Source organism: Lissotriton helveticus, chromosome 12 (genome assembly GCF_964261635.1).
Source record: "Lissotriton helveticus chromosome 12, aLisHel1.1, whole genome shotgun sequence".
NCBI classification, from domain to species: domain Eukaryota; kingdom Metazoa; phylum Chordata; class Amphibia; order Caudata; family Salamandridae; genus Lissotriton; species Lissotriton helveticus.
The window spans coordinates 474,403,114-474,412,100 of record NC_136073.1 but is presented as its reverse complement, the minus strand read 5'-3'; the positions used below and the strand labels follow the sequence as shown (position 1 = coordinate 474,412,100).

The 8,987-nt window shown below is 44.2% G+C and overlaps 1 long non-coding RNA gene across 1 annotated transcript in view; it reads left to right on the top strand.

The window, feature by feature from the left end:
- Positions 1–325: 325 nt before the first annotated feature.
- Positions 326–8,987, top strand: part of LOC144799152 (uncharacterized) — a 61,700-nt gene continuing 53,038 nt past the window's right edge. Inside the window, exon 1 of the long non-coding RNA XR_013603765.1 lies at positions 326–593. This is a non-coding gene — a long non-coding RNA (uncharacterized LOC144799152). The remainder of the gene's footprint in view (positions 594–8,987) is intronic.

Sequence of the window (8,987 nt, the reverse complement as noted above, 5' to 3'; positions counted from 1 at the left end):
AGACAGGAAAAATCTATAGTGTCATTAAAAATATAGATATATATATTCTTTAGAGTCAGTAGTTACTTATAAAAGTTTCTGTTTATAAAACAAAACTCTCATATGCTTTTCTGACGACCATGCTTTCTTTAGAACAAGAACAAAAATTCAATTTAGAGGGAATGCTTCCAAGCACTCGGTGAAAGTTGAAACAAGAAGAGAAAAAATGTGTTTCAGGACATGTTTTGCATAACTAGAGATAAAAAGTGCTGGCTGGCAGTCACAACATTCTCGTTTCTATCTGCTGCAGTGAACAGACCTTTTTAATACCTCGCATAATCGTTGTGGGAGCACGTAAAAAATAGTGCTGCCAGTAGCTGGTTCTGAGGCAGCCGGTGCTGTAAGCCATACCTTGGTGTTGCTAAATGAAGCACAAGGCACCCACTGGATTTGCAAGGAATGCTTTGGTTTGATGGGAATACGCTTGAGACACAACCAAGCATGGGACTTCAGCAGACCCAGCTGTTAAATGACACTGGCGTTTTTCCTTTGGAAGTGTCAGACAGATGATGACCACGCATTCTCCATTGCAAAAAACACGCATCAGAGAAGAGGTATGTTGCTTTCTTTCCAGACTGTTCTTTTAAATATTTGAAACCATGAGAGGCATAGTTTCTGTTTGAGGGATTCCCAAGGTGTATCACACTGCTTGTATGTGAAAGATAAAATTTATCAAAAAGGAAAAAGGAGCAGTCTGTGTTTAAGAGTGCTATTTTGCAAAAAAGAAAAAATATTTCTTTAGCTGATGTAAAATGAAAAATAAAAGTGCTGCACATGCATGGTTTTCAGATTGCCTTAAGCATTGAATTTTATAACGGAAACTTTCGTTTTTACTACTGTCAGTGTTGGGGCTTTTTTTTTTTTTTTTTTTTTTTTTAAAGGCAGAGCTTCCCTACACTGTAGGATTTCACTAACTCTGGATGTTATCTGTACATAACGTAGGTCTGGCCTATGTATACGGAGTCCCTTGGTGACGTTCAGGAATCATTTCTGTGACAGGTATTTGTGTCAAAAGGCCAAACCACCCATACTTTCCTAACTGGGTCTGCCCTGTTGTGTTGTAAATGGCATCTAATGTTGCCCCAGCCGATGTGTGTTAACTATCCCACCCCGTGCGATGGTGTTTAGTGGTGTTTGGCAACGTTCCTACTGGTGTTTAAACAACCACATTTCCAGATGCATTTCAATTCTGTAGGAGTTGATCACCTAAATGAAGGTAACAGGTATAACGCATTGCAATATGAATAAATCTCTAACATTTCATGATCTGAAAATGTAGCAATTATTCCTAAAACAGACAGCATATTATACACTGTACCAGTAACCCAATTTTCAGAAAAATGTACTGAAGGTAATGACATCACTGAATGCATGATAAAAATAAATGAAAATGAATGATAGTTCAAAATAATTAAAAACTGGATGATTAAGTACATCATTTAGAATATAAAGGTTTGTTCAGGTCGAATACATTTATAAGTCTCTTTTGCATTTGATTTGAAAATGGACGTGGCTTCAGTTTTATGTTGATCATGTGTTGTAGAAAGTGTCCACTAGAAGTCATACTAAAAGCTAGCTCTAAGCAAAGCCAGAACAGAAAAAGATGAGCCCAGAAATACCCCATAGTTTTACTTATGGTGAAGCCAGGTTTGTATCTTTTGGAAAGGAAAAGGTTCAAAAGTTTGTACTTGCATGTTTGTTTGCTTTTGGGCTGGCTGTCGCTTCCTGTTCACGTGGAGCCATGGAAAACATATCACAGTTAATGAAATAGCCAGTAGCTGTAAGATCAATTGTTGAAATTGCATCGTGTTTAGTTGAAGTTATTTCTGCTGTTTTTATTGAAAAACGTTAATGTTGAAGTTAATAGTTGGTGTTTGCTGAAAAAACGTTTAGATGTTGAAGTTATTTGATGTTTTTGTTGAAAAACTTTGAAGCCTTTATTATTTGATGCTTTTGTTGAAAAACGTTAAAACATTTATTATTTGATGTTTTTGTTGAAAAACGTAGAAGCTTTTATTAATTGATGCTTTTGTTCAAAAAATGTAGAAGCTTTTATTAATTGATGCTTTTGTTGAAAAAACTTTGGTGTACACATTTCTTTTTAGCCAAATTGCAACTTGAGTGTTGTCTTGACTTTTATTTGGAATTTGAAAGGTTGGTTCAAGGAGAAATGGTTCCATTGCATTGTTGCAGAGTCCCCCACTCCATGGATTTGATTTATCAAATCTGATGAGCCTTTCAGTTTGAATTTCTTGAATAGTAGTGAGAGGGACGCCTACTATTGTGGAATTCATGAGGCCAACTGCTCAGTATTGGCCACATAGGTTTTGGTTGATTCCTTCATTTGAAATTAACCTGGTGTTTTTATCACGGCAGGATGCGGCAAAAGTTCAGTTCTTGTTCCTTTCACTTTAAGGAGTGGCACATGTATTTCTGTATGAGGGCCCAAATTCCTTTGTCTCCGCGATCTTTTTCTCACTCTGCCCAGATCCACGACTTTTGGGATTCAGACAGGACTTGCCGTGATTATCTCGACTTCCCAGTGGCGGCATGTTTCACTTTGACAGAATCTTTGTTTGTTTCTTTGTTTCCTTTAGTTCCTGTAAAACAGCTAAACGATCATAGATACAGAATGGTTTTCATCCGCCACAGTGCCTTCACATGTATGATCACGTTCCCACATTTGTAAACGGGGTGACACCTCCTAGAGAGCTTCTTGGCTGAGTGTGTATTTCCCTCTGAATCCATATAAGTGTTTGACCCCACTAATACCCCGCCTAATACCCTAGCTGTTAATGATTGCTCTATGCCCCTGTCCTTCCTCTCCTCTACCTTAATTCCCTCAGGATGGCGTTGGAGAGGAGTACCGCAATACTACGTCCATCCCTTCCGTGGCCTCTCAGTAGGCTCGAGCCAAGTGTGGGGCCACAGTCAGGGTGTAACGTTGATTGCGTATCTCCTGTTGTGGACTCGCAAATCTTTCTATAACAGTTTTGAGCGTCAGCCAAGTATTGAGGCCATACTTATAGGAAACTTGAGCAAGGACCCACTGCCACTAAGATATATTTTTAAGCCACCCCAAAATTTGAGGGGCCGCAGTGGTCCTTTACACGACACGATCAAGTGGACAGTCTGATGCTGTCTAGCAATGGGACCTGTGCGGGTGTTGTGATGGTGCAGCCTGGCATTCGTTTGCAGATATTGCAGTTCAAGACAAAGCCAATAGTCTGACTTCTGATCCCAGGCCACCAATAGTACTGTTGCAATGAAGAAATAGTAGCTATTACCCCTGAATGCGCGGAGCCCAAGCCCTTGTGTGCTTTAAATGATTAATTTCTGCCTACAATCTATATTTGGAAATACTCTATCCCCCACTCCAGGAATCTGAGCATATGGAATGTTGTTTGCATCTAACTTGTAGGAGTATTTGAGTGGAAATTTCTTAGGCACTGCTGTGCTGCTTTCGCATGAAGCAATTACAGCCACCATATTCTAACCGTCTTTTCTCGTTGTTGGACAAGTGTGCGCAGCTATGGAAGCTGTGTGAGCAGCCCCCCATGTGGCTTCAATAGCCACTGAATTCCCTTCAACGTGCACGCCATCACGTTGATGACTCGGCGTGTTAATCGCGTGAGCTTTTGGTAGGTCGTTTCTCAACTCCACTACCTGTTCCCATAATTTTGTATTTTAACTGTGCCACCTTGTTTCATCTTTAAACCCATCTTGTTCCCAATGGTGTAAATATTTATTATATCATTGCACACAGTAAAAGGAATCACACACAATGAGTGTGGGGAATTCTCGATCCGTGTTTAAAGGTGCAAGTATCATGGCTTTAAAAGCTGCCAACTAAGCCGTGCTATTACCTAGAGGTAGTTTTTTTGGTGCAATGAGGACGGAACTTGCCATCCAGCATCTGACCTTTAACAAAGGCGGCCGGTGGTGCAGACCCAGCAGTGTAAATTAAAATTCATACTGATCTAAAGGCAAGATTTCATTTGGTAGATGGTGTTCTATTTCATATTGCAGGAATGCCTGTGTTTTTAAACTTTGATCAAATCTGCATTCAAAGTCTGATGTAGCAAAAGAGATAGCTCTTTGTATCCATTCTGGATGTGAGGCTTTGGCATTAGGAATGCTAGCCCCGGTACTGGGTTGACGACAATAATGCCTATTCCCATGAGCCAGTTCTCTTTCTTTTGCTACAGCAGTCTGAATGGTTGTCAGAATATTCTATTTTTCTGTTGAATTAAAAACACATTTCTGTGTTTGTGTACAGATGAAAATCGTATGTGAATGGTACAGTTTCACCTTTATTAAAAGGTAAAATAAGAGTACCCAAATTGACCCAAAATGATACTGAGTACGAAGTGGTGCTAGTTTACACATCTGTGTATGTATTTGGAAGCAATAATATCTTCCTGCAGTAAACAAAGAATAATGGTGTGTTCTTATGTCCAGTGTTTGACTGAAAAGTCAGGTTTAAAAAACGTAGAAAGGTTTTACTCTCTTTGTGAAATCAAAAATGTATGTTCTGCCAAAATCTTGGAATCCCAGTACTGATTGGAAGTTGTTTAATGTATTTGGAGGCTGGAGCAGCGCACATTTTTTAAAAAAGTTAGCTGCCAGGCTTTTGCCTTCACTTGAAAACTCTTATCACAAAAATAGGACACTGAGGTGGGCAATTTCTGATTTTCTCAAAATTTAATTTTTAGCCCCCAGAGGGCAATCCCATAATAATGGTGCTTACCCTGGTCAAGTGTTTCCCCATAAAGTTGTCCGTTTAGATAAATATCACAGAATATAGGACAACACTTCTTCATCAAAGTGCTTTAGCAATTCAGTAATTCTTTCAGAAAATACCCCTGAGCTGTTCTTATACCCACGGGGGAGATGACAAAAAATTGTCTCTGGGTCTCTAATATACTAAATGCTGTTAGGTACCTGTTTTCAGGTGCTAAAGTTTGACAGAAACATCCATTTGAGATAACAAGTGTTGATTTGTATTTTCTCCCGCATGATGTTATTCATTAATGAACTGGGATGGTGCAGTGAGCTAAAAAACGGTGATGGATCAAGCCCTGATCTTTTGACTGGGTAGGAGTGTTCTGCTTAATTCAGATACTCTGTCCATCACCACCCCCTTTCTGAACCGTTTTGGCCACCACAAGTGTGGAAGGGTATGCTCAGATGTGAGTCCCTTGCTCACTGCACCATCAGGATTCAAGCAAGCCGGGCCGAAGATGGCTGTAATGCCAGAAACCGGTCCCCGGAAGCTTGTTTCCTTTCCAGTAAAGAATTGGCTTGGTAGTTTGGTCTGCCCTGTTCCCATGATGCACTGGGCCAGGGACAGACTAATTTGCATGTAGCCAGGTTCTGAACTGGGATGGTGCAGTGAGCAAAAAAACGGTGATGGATCAAGCCCTGATCTTTTGACTGGGTAGGAGTGTTCTGCTTAATTCAGATACTCTGTCCATCGCCACCCCCCTTTCTGAACCGTTTTGGCCACCACAAGTGTGGAAGGGTATGCTCAGATGTGAGTCCCTTGCTCACTGCACCATCAGGATTCAAGCAAGCCAGGCCGAAGACGGCTGTAATGCCAGAAACCGGTCCCCGGAAGCTTGTTTCCTTTCCAGTAAAGAATTGGCTTGGTAGTTTGGTCTGCCCTGTTCCCATGATGCACTGGGCCAGGGACAGACTAATTTGCATGTAGCCAGGTTCTGAACTGGGATGGTGCAGTGAGCTAAAAAACGGTGATGGATCAAGCCCTGATCTTTTGACTGGGTAGGAGTGTTCTGCTTAATTCAGATACTCTGTCAATCACCACCCCCCTTTTTGAACCGTTTTGGCCACCACAAGTGTGGAAGGGTATGCTCAGATGTGAGTCCCTTGCTCACTGCACCATCAGGATTCAAGCAAGCCGGGCCGAAGACGGCTGTAATGCCAGAAACCGGTCCCTGGAAGCTTGTTTCCTTTCCAGTAAAGAATTGGCTTGGTAGTTTGGTCTGCCCTGTTCCCATGATGCACTGGGCCAGGGACAGACTAATTTGCATGTAGCCAGGTTCTGAACTGGGATGGTGCAGTGAGCTAAAAAATGGTGATGGATCAAGCCCTGATCTTTTCACTGGGTAGGAGTGTTCTGCTTAATTCAGATACTCTGTACATCACCACCCCCCTTTCTGAACAGTTTTGGCCACCACAAGTGTGGAAGGGTATGCTCAGATGTCAGTCCCTTGCTCACTGCACCATCAGGATTCAAGCAAGCCGGGCCGAAGAGGGCTGTAATGACCGAAACCGGTCCCCGGAAGCTTGTGTCCTTTCCAGTAAAGAATTGGCTTGGTAGTTTGGTCTGCCCTGTTCCCATGATGCACTGGGCCAGGGACAGACTAATTTGCATGTAGCCAGGTTCTGAACTGGGATGGTGCAGTGAGCTAAAAAACGGTGATGGATCAAGCCCTGTTCTTTTGACTGGGTAGGAGTGTTCTGCTTAATTCAGATACTCTGTCCATCACCACCCCACTTTTTGAACCGTTTTGGCCACCACAAGTGTGGAAGGGTATGCTCAGATGTGAGTCCCTTGCTCACTGCACCATCAGGATTCAAGCAAGCCGGGCCGAAGATGGCTGTAATGCCAGAAACCGGTCCCCGGAAGCTTGTTTCCTTTCCAGTAAAGAATTGGCTTGGTAGTTTGGTCTGCCCTGTTCCCATGATGCACTGGGCCAGGGACAGACTAATTTGCATGTAGCCAGGTTCTGAACTGGGATGGTGCAGTGAGCTAAAAAACGGTGATGGATCAAGCCCTGATCTTTTGACTGGGTAGGAGTGTTCTGCTTAATTCAGATACTCTGTCCATCACCACCCCCCTTTTTGAACCGTTTTGGCCACCACAAGTGTGGAAGGGTATGCTCAGATGTGAGTCCCTTGCTCACTGCACCATCAGGATTCAAGCAAGCCGGGCCGAAGATGGCTGTAATGCCAGAAACCGGTCCCCGGAAGCTTGTTTCCTTTCCAGTAAAGAATTGGCTTGGTAGTTTGGTCTGCCCTGTTCCCATGATGCACTGGGCCAGGGACAGACTAATTTGCATGTAGCCAGGTTCTGAACTGGGATGGTGCAGTGAGCTAAAAAACGGTGATGGATCAAGCCCTGATCTTTTGACTGGGTAGGAGTGTTCTGCTTAATTCAGATACTCTGTCCATCACCACCCCCCTTTCTGAACCGTTTTGGCCACCACAAGTGTGGAAGGGTATGCTCAGATGTGAGTCCCTTGCTCACTGCACCATCAGGATTCAAGCAAGCCGGGCCGAAGAGGGCTGTAATGACAGAAACCGGTCCCCGGAAGCTTGTTTCCTTTCCAGTAAAGAATTGGCTTGGTAGTTTGGTCTGGCCTGTTCCCATGATGCACTGGGCCAGGGACAGACTAATTTGCATGTAGCCAGGTTCTGAACTGGGATGGTGCAGTGAGCTAAAAAACGGTGATGGATCAAGCCCTGATCTTTTGACTGGGTAGGAGTGTTCTGCTTAATTCAGATACTCTGTCCATCACCACCCCCCTTTCTGAACCGTTTTGGCCACCACAAGTGTGGAAGGGTATGCTCAGATGTGAGTCCCTTGCTCACTGCACCATCAGGATTCAAGCAAGCCGGGCCGAAGACGGCTGTAATGCCAGAAACCGGTCCCCGGAAGCTTGTTTCCTTTCCAGTAAAGAATTGGCTTGGTAGTTTGGTCTGCCCTGTTCCCATGATGCACTGGGCCAGGGACAGACTAATTTGCATGTAGCCAGGTTCTGAACTGGGATGGTGCAGTGAGCTAAAAAACGGTGATGGATCAAGCCCTGATCTTTTGACTGGGTAGGAGTGTTCTGCTTAATTCAGATACTCTGTCCATCACCACCCCCCTTTCTGAACCGTTTTGGCCACCAAAAGTGTGGAAGGGTATGCTCAGATGTGAGTCCCTTGCTCACTGCACCATCAGGATTCAAGCAAGCCGGGCCGAAGACGGCTGTAATGCCAGAAACCGGTCCCCGGAAGCTTGTTTCCTTTCCAGTAAAGAATTGGCTTGGTAGTTTGGTCTGCCCTGTTCCCATGATGCACTGGGCAAGGGACAGACTAATTTGCATGCAGCCAGGTTCTGAACTGGGATGGTGCAGTGAGCTAAAAAACGGTGATGGATCAAGCCCTGATCTTTTGACTGGGTAGGAGTGTTCTGCTTAATTCAGATACTCCGTCCATCACCACCCCCCTTTTTGAACCGTTTTGGCCACCACAAGTGTGGAAGGGTACGCTCAGATGTGAGTCCCTTGCTCACTGCACCATCAGGATGCAAGCAAGCCGGGCCGAAGACGGCTGTAATGCCAGAAACCGGTCCCCGGAAGCTTGTTTCCTTTCCAGTAAAGAATTGGCTTGGTAGTTTGGTCTGCCCTTTTCCCATGATGCACTGGGCCAGGGACAGACTAATTTGCATGTAGCCAGGTTCTGAACTGGGATGGTGCAGTGAGCTAAAAAACGGTGATGGATCAAGCCCTGATCTTTTGAATGGGTAGGAGTGTTCTGCTTAATTCAGATACTCTGTCCATCACCACCCCCCTTTCTGAACCGTTTTGGCCACCACAAGTGTGGAAGGGTATGCTCAGATGTGAGTCCCTTGCTCACTGCACCATCAGGATTCAAGCAAGCCGGGCCGAAGAGGGCTGTAATGCCAGAAACCGGTCCCCGGAAGCTTGTGTCCTTTCCAGTAAAGAATTGGCTTGGTAGTTTGGTCTGCCCTGTTCCCATGATGCACTGGGCCAGGGACAGACTAATTTGCATGTAGCCAGGTTCTGAACTGGGATGGTGCAGTGAGCTAAAAAACGGTGATGGATCAAGCCCTGATCTTTTGACTGGGTAGGAGTGTTCTGCTTAATTCAGATACTCTGTCCATCACCACCCCCCTTTCTGAACCGTTTTGGCCA